Genomic DNA, 12,410 nt, shown 5'->3' on the forward strand with positions numbered 1-12,410 from the left:
AGAAACCAATATCTCATATGAATATAGATGCAAAAATCCTCAACAAAATACTAGCAAACCAAAACCAGTATAACACGGATCATACTCCATGACCAAGTAAGATGCATCGAAAGAATGCAAGGTTGGTTTAAGATCTGAAAATCAATTAATTATACCATATCAATAGATTATAGGACAAACACAACATAATTTATACACAGAAAGAGCATTTGACAAAATTCCACACCACTTCATAATAAAAACGCTCAATAAACTAGGAATAGATGGGAACTTCCTCAACCTGATAAAAGGTATCTACAGAAAAAATCCACAGTTAATATTAGACTTGATGGTAAAAGAATGGAAGTTCTCCCCTTAGATCAGGTACAAGACAAGAATGTCCACTCTCAGCACTTCTATTCAACATTGTGCTAGAGGTTCTAGTCAGGGCAACGAGGCAAGAAAAAGACAAGGCAACCAGATTAGAAAGAAAGATATAAAACTATATCTTAAGATGCAATGATCTTTTAAGTAGAAAATTCTAAGGAATCCACTAAAAAACTATCAAACTAATAAAGTTCAGCAAGGTTACAGAATACAAGATCAATAAGCAAAAATAAATTGTATTTCTATACATTCATCTGAACAATCTGAAAATAAAATTTTTTAAAAATTCTATTTACGAAAGCATCACAAGGAATAAAACACTTAGACATAACTTAAACAAAAGACATGCAAAACTTATACTCTAAAAACTACAAAACATTTTTGAGAGAAAATAAAGATGATCTAAATAAATGGAAAGAGGGACTTCCTTCATGGTCCAGTGCCTAAGACTCCGCACTCCCAATGCAGGGGGCCCGGGTTTAGGGAACTAGATCCCACATGCCACAACTAAGAGTTCGCACGCTGCAACTAAAGAGCCCACATTCTGCAACTAAGACCCAGCACAGCCAAATAAATAAATATTTTAATAAATAAATGAATGGACAGACATTCCATGTTCAAGGACCAAAAGACAACATTAAAATGGCAATACTCCTCAAATTGACATACAGATTCAAAGCAATCCCTAATAAAATCCTGGTTGATTTTTTGGTGAAAATTGACAAGCTCATCCTAAAATTCACACGGAAATCCAAGGGTCCCAAAATAATCAAAACTATCTTGGAAAAAAAAAAGTTGGAGGACAAACACTTCCTGATTTCAAAATCTACTACACAGCTACAGTAATCAAGATAGTGTGGCACTGGCATAAGAATGAACATATAGATTAATGGAACAGAATTGAGAGTCCAGAAATATATAGTCACGTTTACACTCAACTGATTTTCAACAACAGTGCCAAGACCATTCAATAGGCAAAGAATCGTCTTTCCAACACATGGTGCTGGGAAAACTGTACAGCCAGATGCAAAAGAATGAAACTTGACCCCTATCTCACACTACACAAAAATTAACTCAAAATAGATCAAAGACTTAACTGTAGGAGCTAGAACTATAAAACTCATAGAAGAAAACATATGCATAAATTTTTATGAGCTTGAATTAGATAATGGTTTCTTAGATATGACATCAAAAGCACAAGCAACAAAAGAAAAACTAGATAAACTGGACATCAAAAATTAAGAACTTTTGTGCTTCAAGACACTATCAAGAAAGCAAAGGGACAGCCCCCAGAACTGGAGACAATTCTTACAAATCACATATGTGATAAGGGACTTGTACTTAGAACATATATTTTTTTAAACTTTTATAACTCAAAAATAAAAACACAAATAACGCAATAAAAATTAGCCAGAGTGGTGCTGGGAAAACTGGACAGCTACATGTAAAAGAATGAAATTAGAACACTCCCTAACACCATACACAAAAATAAAACTCAAAATGGATTAAAGACCTAAATTTAAGGCTGGACACTATAAAGCTCTTAGAGGAAAACATAGGCAGAACAATCTCTGACATAAATCACAGCAAGATCTTTTTTAAAAGACCCACCTCCTAGACTAATGAAAATAAAAACAAAAATAAACAATGGGACCTAATTAAACTTAAAAGCTTTTGCACATAAAAGGAAACTATAACAAAATGAAAAGCCAACCCTCAGAATGAGAGAAAATATTTGCCAACGAAGCAATTGACAAGGGATTAATCTCCAAAATATACAAAGAGTACATGCAGCTCAATATCAAAAATACAAACAACCCAATCAAAACATGGACGGAAGACCTAAATAGACATTTCTCCAAAGAAGACATACAGGTGGCCAATAAACACATGAAAAGATGCCCAACATCATTAATTATTAGAGAAATGCAAATCAAAACTACAATGAGGTATCACCTCACACCGGTCAGAAGGGCCATCATCAAAAAACTCTACAAACAATAAATACTGGAGAGGGTGTGGAGAAAAGGAAACCCTCTTGCACTGTTGGTGGGAATGTAAATTGATACAGACACTATGGAGAACAGCATGGAGGTTCCTTAAGAAACTAAAAACCGAACTGCCATATGACCCAGCAATCCCACTCCTGGGCATATACCTGGAGAAAACCATAATTCAAAAAGATACATGCACCCCAATGTTCACTGCAGCACTATTTACAATAGCCAGGACATGGAGCAAACCTAAATGTCCATCAACAGAAAAATGGATAAAGAAGATGTGGTACATATACACAGTGGAATATTAGCCATAAAAAGGAATGAAATTGTGCAATCTGCAGAGACGTGGATGGACCCAGAGACTGTCATACAGAGTGAAGTAAATCAGAAAGAGAAAAATATCATATAATATCGCTTATATGTGGAATCCAGAAAAATGATACAGATGAACTTATCTGCAAAGCTGAAATAGAGACACAGATGCAGAGAATGGATGTATGGATACCAGGGGGGGGAAGGAGGGAGTGGGATGAATTGGGAGACCGGGACTGACATACATACACTACTATGTATAAAATAGATAACTAATGAGAACCTACTGTACAGCACAGGGAACTCTACTCAATGCTCTGTGGTGACCTAAATGGGAAGGAAATCCAAAAAAGAGGGGCTATATGTATACATATAGCTGATTCACTTTGCTGTACAGCAGAAACTAACACAACATTGTAAAGTAACTATACTTCAATAAAAATTAATTTAAAAAAAAACAGGAATTTTCAAATCATCACTAACGACTAGAGAAGTGATCCCATGCCAAATATGCAAAATTTGGAGGAGTTTTATTAGAAAATATTTTGGTTGAAAAAATCCAGAGAGACTATGCTGATCCAAAACCATAGCACGGGGACTCCCTTGGTGGCGCAGTGGTTAAGAAACCGCCTGCCAATGCAGGGAACATGGGTTCGATCCCTGGTCCAGGAAGATCCCACATGCCACACAGCAACTAAGCCCGTGCGCCGTAACTACTGAGCCTGCGCTCTAGAGCCCGCGAGCTACAACTACTGAGCCCACGCACGGCAACTACTGAAGCCCACGTGCTCTAGGGCCCACGTGCCACAACTACTGAGCCCATGTGCTGCAACTACTGAAGCCCGCGCGCCTAGAGCCCGTGCTCTGCAACAAGAGAAGCCACCGCAATGAGAAGCCCGCACACCGCAATGAAGAGTAGCCCCCGCTCGCCACAACTAGAGAAAGCCCGCATGCAGCAATGAAGACCCAATGCAGCCAAAAAAATAAATTAATTAAATAAACAAACTAAAAAAAAAAAAAAAAAAAAAACATAGTCCCATACTTGAAAAACAAAACCGGAAAAAGGGAAAAGTAAAAGGGATTATTTTTATAACTTTCCCTCTCTCTCTTTCTCTCTCCCTCTGCTATGTCTTTGCTCTATCTCTGTCTCTTTCATGAACACGCACACATACACACACACACACTGACTCATCCATATACCTCGGTTTTGGGTGATGAAATCAATAGACAGACTCTTTTGGAACCTTCAGAGAGCAGAAAACTGAAACACTAGTGAGTAGATAGGGCTACAGGAATAAAGGTTGATCTGATGAGAAGAGGCTAACAGTAGTAAGAATGGTAGCACGTCCCCTAAAACTGGTTTGAAAAGAGGGTCTCAGTTTACTGGATTCACCTGGTAAGGCAGCCAAAATTAGGTTGTGCCAGAATAAGGTGAAATCCATTGCCACATTATCTGCTTACAACTTTATCTCTGCTCTACATAAATAATGGTGTTTCTAGGATGCTGAAAATCACAATGAATGTAATCTCTTTCCTGTTGCTTTTTCTCTCATACTGAATAAAACGTGGACGATTTCCACAATCAAAAAAAAAAAAATTAGCCAAAGAATCGAAGTACACATTTCTCCAAAGATTATTTACAGATGGCAAGGAAATGCGTGAAAAGATGCTCAATACGAATAGCCATCAGGGAAATGCAAATCAAAACCACGATGTGATACCACTTTACACCCACCAGAATGGGTGTATGATCAAAAAGACATACAATAAGGCTTCCCTGGTGGCGCAGTGGTTAAGAATCCGCCTGCCAATGCAGGGGACACGGGTTTGAGCCCTGGTCCGGGAAGATCCCACATGCCGCGGAGCAACTAAGCCCGTGCGCCACAACTACTGAGCCTGCGCTCTAGAGCCCGAGAGCCACAACTACTGAAGCTCGCGCGACTAGACCCCATGCTCCGCAACAAGAGAAGCCACCGCAATGAGAAGCCCACGCACCGCAACGAAGAGTAACCCCTGCTCACCGCAACTAGAGAAAGCCCACACGCAGCAACGAAGACCCAACGCAGCCAAAAATAAATTAAAATAAAATAAAATAAAATAAATAAAACATTTTTTAAAACTTATAAAAAATTTTAATATAAAATTAAAAAAGACATACAATAACAAGTGTAGGCAAGGATGTGGAGAAATTGAACCCTCATACACTTCTGGTGGATATGTAAAATAGTGAAGCCTCTTTGGAAAACAGTCTAGCAGTTCCTCAAAATGTTAAAATTAGAGTTACCATACGACTCAGCAATTCCACTCCTAGGTAAATAGCCAAAAGAAATTAAAATTTATGTCCACACAAAATCTTGTACATAAATGTTCACAAAGCAGCATTACTCATGAGAGCCCCACAATGGAAACAACCCAAATGTCCATCAACAGATGAAGGAATAATGTCACATCCATACAACGGAAAATTATCCAGCAATAAAAAGGAATGAAGCCTGATACATGTAACAACATACATAAAGCTTGAAAACATCATGCTAAGTAAAAAGAAGCCAGAAGGACCACATACTGTATGACTCCATTTACATGAAATATCCATATTGGTAAATCTATATAGACAGAGAGTAGATCAGTGATTGCTTAGGGCTCAGGGGGATTGGTACTGATGGCTTAGTGGTACAGAGTTTCTCTTTGGGGTGAAGAAATGTTCTAAAATTGGCTGTTGTGATGGTTACACAACTCTGTGAAAATACTAAAAGCCACTGAATTGTACATTTAAGTGGGTAAATTGTATGGTATATGAATTATATCTCAATAAAGCTGTTTAAAAAAAATTAACCTACTGTGACCGAGTCAGAACACTAGTTATCTCTGGAGGGTACTGACTGGGAAGGGGCACAGGCGACCCTTCTGAGTGAGGTGCTGGAAATGTTCCATATCTTTATTTGGGTGGCAGTTACATGGATGTATGTACTGAGCTATACAATTAAGGTTGGTTCACTTCATTGTATGTCAACAATACTTTTTTAAGAACGGCTTTTTTTAATAATAAATATTTGTGAGTGAATGAATATTTTAATTAATCCTCATAAAAACCTAAGAAGTATATATAATTATTATGAGGAAACACAGGTTCAGAAAAGTAACTTGCCCAAAGCCACAAAGCAGGCACTTGCACATCTGTCTCTCAACTCCAAATCCTGACTCCAATACTCCATGACTTAATCTTTGGATTTCTTCCAACTAGAACTGCTGCCTAATGTAAGGTATGCACACATAAATATTCGATGAATTATACTTTATGCTTATATTTAAATTATAGCATATAATTCATATATTTAAATTATTAAATATAATTCAATAAAATATACATTTAAATTATATATATTTAAATTTTTAAACGCTATATAAAGGCACAGAAGGCTAAAATTATTATAGGCTGTAGGAAGCTATATGGAGAATAATAAGACTTAAGGTGATCCTTGAATCTAAGAGAATATCATGAATAGGTAGGGGTAAGTATGGGGGAAGACTGGAGGAATCATAGTGCCCTAGGAAAACATCCTGTAAGGAATAGTTTTCATCTTTAAGTGTTTCCTGTACATTTAGTTATTTAAACCAGTGGTAGCTACACCACCAAATACATGTAATTCCTTAAAGATATTTAAATAAGTAAAAACTCTTCTCGCTAGCATAGAACCACCTTCAGGCTCAAAATGGGTTTTCAAAGAATCACAGCAGATAAGGGATCAGTAAGAAGTGTTAAGTAGAGGCACCCCACAGATTTCAAAATTCCAGTGCTTCATGAGATTTAGCCACACTATTTCCACAGAAATTCTAAGAGTAAAAAGGTCACTGCTCAGCCAATTTAAACGAACAACCTAACATATACTTCAACTGCTATTTAAGTTGTTACCCTTCAAAATGAAAAAAAAAATAAAAATCACTAAAATAATGGCTTATCTTCAATTACTTGAACAGAGGCTACAGAATGAATTACCACTGTGTCTGCAAAGAAGGAACAGTGTCTAGATGCCAACAGTCTCTTCTTAATCACGACAGTTAGAAACAAAATGTCTCTACAGAATGCACAAGCAGGAAAGGTGACCCAAAAATGAGACTTGTTACATCACAGGTTGGTAGTGTCCTTGAAAATCTCCAATTTGGAAGATAATATTTTTCTTTTTTGTTCAGCACTTCCACCATCTTGATCTATCTGAAGAACAATCACTGACAAGATAATTTAAAATCTTGACATTCTCCCTACCAAACCTGTCAAAATTGTTCTGAAAGCTTGGGGGCACAGCGACCTTAACAGTCCTCTATGAATGACTGACTCTTACGCCTAAATAAGTCGCCATTCAATAAACTTGGTACCAAGCTCTTCATCAACTGATCAGCTTGACTGTTTCTCCAATTTAAAAAAAGGTAAACGGACACCTACACACACACACACCTGATGCTCTATATTCCAGTGTATACTCAGCCTCAGTTTAGGACAAGTGTGTAAAAACAGAATCCAAACACACTGAGAAATAATTAGTTATTTACTGAGTCCTTGGACACTATTTTAGGTACCTCACATGCATTATAGAGGTTACTCCTCCCAATAACTCTATGTGGTAGGCATCATTATTTTACGCTATTTTTATCACGATTTTACACCTTAGGAAACATTCAAAATCAAACAGCTGGTAATTTCTTAAGTTCGTAAAAGGGCAAGTTGGGAACTGAAGCGCGATGTGTCTGATTCCAAAGAGACACATTTTTGGATTCAACGAAAAGGCACTGCCTCTAACAGGAAAAAATAAAGACAGTAGCATAAACTTTCACTTTTTCCTGTGTGTTATCATTCTCAGTGACTAAATACAAGAACAAGAACAAGAACACTGGAGTCAGTCTGGCTGGATTCAAAACCAGCTCAACGACTTACGCCATGTGTGTCTTCGATCCTCAGTTATCTAATATGTAAAGTGAGGAGGATAACAGTACCTATAGGTCTCACAAGACTGTCGTGAAGATTCAACAAATGTGTACATGTAAAAGGCCTGAAACACTATCACCGTACAGCGCGGAAACATACTAGTTCTGTTGGAGAGGAAAGTGGTAAATGATGGTAAGGATTCCCAAGGAACATCTTTATATCTGGGCAAAAAAACTAGATCACTCACCAACAAAACAGTAGCCTGGAGGAGGGAGGGAGCGTGAGGAGAAAGGAGCGGAGGGGCCCAGTCGCCTTGACTCCACGAGAAGTCCCGGCTGTGGGACCCCGCGGAAGGAGGCGGCACGGCCGGAGGCCGCTCGCGGGGTGCTCAGCGTGAGGAAGACGCCTTCGAGGGGCTGGCGAAAACCAGAGCCCTTCGCCGGGGGACCCCGGGGAGAATGAAGGCCGCACCCTCTGTGTGAGGGGCGCGGTCCGGGCACCCGAGGGCGGAAGCCCATCCGGGGTCACCAGGGGCCCACCCGGCGTCGGGAGGCGCCCAGTACCCTGAGGGGCCATCCCCGGTTTTCCAAGGGGCCTACCCCGCCGTCCCAAAGGACCGTCCCTTCAGGAGGCGCCCACCTCGGCGTCCGGAGAGACCCGCCTCACCGTCGAGAGGGCCCTAACCCCAAGTCAGAGGCGCCCATCCGGGAGAGGAGCGGGCCGCGGCCCCCCTGCGGGTGAGAAGGAGGCGGGAAGCAGGCGGGTGGGAGGTGTACCGAAGCGGCAAGTACTCACCGACCGGTCCCCGCCGCTTCGCTGAGCCCCTCCTCTCGGGTGCCGCAGGTCACGAGCGTCCGCAGCACGTTAGGAACTAGCGGCGGGCGAGCGCACGCGAGGTTGAGGTACCGCGGGGAGACGAGCTCTCGGGGCAGGCGCATGCGCGGGCGTCCGGGGACGGAACCAACCCGCACTGCGGGGGGAGACTGCCGCCAGGACATACCAACCGTGTGAGGTGGGGGGCGCCATCAGCGCGAGGTGGATTCCATCTCCAAGGGCAGACTGGGCACCTCCCGGTGGTCTCGCAGTTTGTTCGTTTGCTTTATCATTTGCTAGTGCTTTGAGGGAAACCAAAGAGTAGTAACAGGGTCCCCGAAACCCTACAGTGAAATCTTCAAAGGCTTCTCTGCCACATCAAGCCTCCTCTGGCCCTGTCTTTGCATGTATCTAAAGTTAGACGGAGGACTTCCCTGGTGGCGCAGTGGTTAAGAATCCGCCTGCCAACGCAGGGCACACGGGTTCAAGCCCTGGTCCGGGAAGATGCCACATGTCGCAGAGCAACTAAGCCCATGTGCCACAACTACTGAGCCTCTGTGCCACAACTACTGAAGGCTGCGGGCGCCTAGAGCCTGTGCAACCCAATGAAGAGTGGTCCCGGCTCGCCGCAGCTAGAGAAAGCCTGTGCACAGCAAAGAAGACCCAATGCTGCCAAAACTAAATAAATAAATTTATATAAATAAATAAAGTTAGACTGAAATTATCTGATAAGACCACTTGAAAACTATCTCCAGATGGTAAATGTTAAAGTCTGACCATTTCAGGGGAAGAAGGAAATCTGGGAAACGGAAACTCTTAGAGATGCCAGGTGGAAGCACAAAATTAGAATAGCCACTTTTGGTGAAATTTAAAATGTGCATTTTATGACCCAGCAATTTCATGTATACAGGTGTGCAGAAGAAATGTTCATGTTCAAGCCCACTTCCCTGTGAAAAATGAAAACAAAGGAAATGTACAATAAGACATGAATGAATAAAATGTGGTATGTTCCTACAATAAAATATTACAACAAATAAAACTAATAAATGAGTCCTATAAGTATCAACATTTGACAGCTCTAAGAGTTGTTGAAATAGCAACGTGCCAACGAATATGTTACCGAAAATTCTGTCCTTGTCCCCTCGCCAAATGAGACTAATGAGGACAAGGTTTTGAGGATAAAGGAAAGAGAATTGTATTGATTTGCCAGCAAATGAGGAGGGTAGCAGACTAGCGCCTTGAAAACTATGACCTGCCTTCTGGGGAGAAAGCTGGTGTATTTAAAGCAAAGTCTTGGGGCTGGGGTTAAGATCAGAGGAACAAGCAAAAACAGCAAGAATGCCCGCCCATGTTAATCAATAACAAAGAACGCACAGTAACAAAGAATTTAAGTTTTAGTTCCCAGCAAAGGAGGGAGAGAATGGGAAAAACAGTTTTAGAAATCATTCGTTAGTTTTAGCCTTGTGGCTCTGTTACGTGTACATGTGAAATGATTTATGTAAATTTTAAAATACATAGAATGACAGTACATACTGATTATGGAAAATATATGTGTGTAAAGTATAGAAAATGAACTAGATGAATATATGAATACACGCTGTGATAATATGACGGCAGGAGAGTGGGGAGGGGTGGAAGGCAGGATAAATGGAAAGGAGGAACAAAGAGCACTTCTGACAGGTCTGTCATGATTTCTTTTAAAAAAAGAAGAAAACTAAACAAAATGTTAACAGTTGGGTAGCTGAACTATAGGTACATTATTCTTAGTACTTTTTTTGTAACATTTTATTCTGGAATGCCCTTTTCCTATTCCCTCAACTCATCTACCTCCAATTGATCTGCCAAAATCCAGCTCAGTCAATTCTTCCTCTGCTTCCTCTAACCCCAGTTTGAGGCAGGAGACACATGGGCCCCCAGGGCAAACGGTTTGAGTTCGTTCCTTGTGGACCGATACTCCGAGATGGAAATAACAGAAAAATTGAGAGAGGAGGCTAGGCCCTCCTGGGATAGACGATAAGAGACCACATACTCCTCATTCTTTTTTTTTTTTAATAAATTTATTTAGTTAGTTTTGGCTGCATTGGGTCTTGTTGCTGCGCGCAGGCTTTCTCTAGTTGCGGCGAGCGGGGGCTACTCTTCGTTGCGGTGCGTGGGCTTCTCGTTGCAGTGGCTTCTCTTGTTGCGGAGCACAGGCTCTAGGCATGTGGGCTCCAGTAGTTGTGGCACACAGGCTCAGTAGTTGTGGCACACGGGCTTAGTTGCTCCGCGGCATGTGGGATCTTCCCGGAACAGGGATCAAACCCATGTCCCCTGCATTGGCAGGTGGACTCCAAACCACTGTGCCACCAGGGAAGTCCCTATATTCCTCATTCTTGAAGTCAGGAGACCTCCCCAACTATACGTGCACAGAAAGGCTCCTTGGAGGTCAAAAGGGGAGTGATGCTAAGTGATGGCAACTAATGCTCACTACCCATAGGCCTCTTCAGTAGAATCCATCTTGGCTAAGAGATGTGCATGCGCACATGGGAAAATCCTGAGATACACCAAATATGGACCCTAAACCAGGCAAATCAAAATGATTGGTCAAAGGAAAGAAATGCCCCATAAATGTGATTCAAGCTGCCATGAGGGTGCGACTCTCTCTCTGAGCCCGTCCATGTGTCTATCCACACATACTGTACTCTTTTTTTCCTCTTAATAAATACTTTACTTGTTTCACTACTTTCCGTCTTTGTGGGAATTCTTTTTCTGCAAAGCCGTACGGCCAGGGCTTTGTCACTGACCACCGGTCTAGTGGCTAGAATCCGGTGCTCTCACTGCCGGGACCCGACCTCAATCACTGGCCAGGAACTGAAATCCTGCTTCAAGCCACTGCAGGCCAAGGCCACCCGTGATCATATTTGGTGCCGAAACCCAGGAATTCGGGAAGTCAAGGTAAACCGCGGGCTTCGCCCAGCTATGGCTTGAGGCCCCTGACTCACTCTTGCTCTGTCCGCTCACAGCCTCGTGGCTCCCCGCAACAACATAGGGGGTGGCAGGGGAATTTCCCAGGCCATGCAGATTCAAATAACGCTTGGGTGACAGGTGACACTGTCCTTTGGGACATGGTGGAAACGTGATTTCCGACCGTGCAGGAGCCCCAGGGGTCTCTCTCTCTCTTGTTCTCCCTTTCTCTGTCCCGTAAGGAACCCTCCACTACGCCTTTCCTTCCCACCTTACTCGCACAACAAGATCTCTTTCTCACTTCGTATCTCCGCGCCCTTTTAGAGAAGGATTTCCTGGATATTATTCCTAAACTGCATCCCCGCCCCTGCCAAACCCAGTGCTGCCTGTGTCAGACAAAATTGTCAGACAATTCCCAATTCTATCTTAGCTGTCAGACAGATAGGGCAAAGGATTTTGGATTCTTCTGTTGTCTAGTCTCTCACCTCACTCAATGCCCAGAGATTTACTATGAGAATTTCTATACCTCCCGGCCCTCGAGCCTTGAAACCCATGCCATCTTCCACAGCGCCCAACTCCAATTTTTCCAAGGGTTTGTCTTTGCATCTATCAGCCCCATCACTCCAGGCCTTGACAGCCTACACACTGCTACAGACAGCCTATCGGGCTGGCCGCTACCCAGAAGCCCGAATTACAAACTTTGTAGATGCTCAGTCGCGAGGAATACAGCCCAGCGTTGGAAGACTTATCATAGGACATAAGCTCTGTAGACAAGGGATCCCTCTTAAGGAAAGCCCTGGCAACCGGTCTGCACTGATTCAAAAGCCCTTCTCTGGCCGTGCTGGGGGAGATGCCTTGCACAAGGTACAAAGGAAGGCCAGAGACGTCTGGTCAAAAATTGATGGGAGAGTAGAGGTCGCTTGAAACCCCATCAGGTTCGAAGGGAATTTGGGGGACACCCTGAACCCCTTCAGGTTAAAGCCTCCTGGTAAATGTTTCCGGGACACCGGATTCCATTCTAGGAGTACTCTCATGTTCTCGGTTGCAGGTTACTC

At 42.3% G+C, this 12,410-nt stretch overlaps 1 protein-coding gene across 3 annotated transcripts in view; it reads right to left on the reverse strand.

Moving 5' to 3' along the window:
- UIMC1 (ubiquitin interaction motif containing 1) overlaps positions 1–8,519 on the reverse strand; it is a 130,845-nt gene extending 122,326 nt beyond the window's left edge. For 2 of the 3 annotated variants that reach the window (XM_068536423.1, XM_068536425.1), the window contains exon 1: positions 8,395–8,519. The gene's annotated coding sequence lies outside the window, so the exon portion shown is untranslated. Of the gene's footprint in view, positions 1–8,238; positions 8,311–8,394 lie in introns of those variants that run through there. The other variant, XM_068536424.1, reaches the window with a different exon arrangement.
- Between the last annotated feature and the right edge of the window lie 3,891 nt (positions 8,520–12,410).

This window comes from Eschrichtius robustus, chromosome 2 (assembly GCF_028021215.1).
Source record: "Eschrichtius robustus isolate mEscRob2 chromosome 2, mEscRob2.pri, whole genome shotgun sequence".
Classification (NCBI taxonomy): Eukaryota; Metazoa; Chordata; class Mammalia; order Artiodactyla; family Eschrichtiidae; genus Eschrichtius; species Eschrichtius robustus.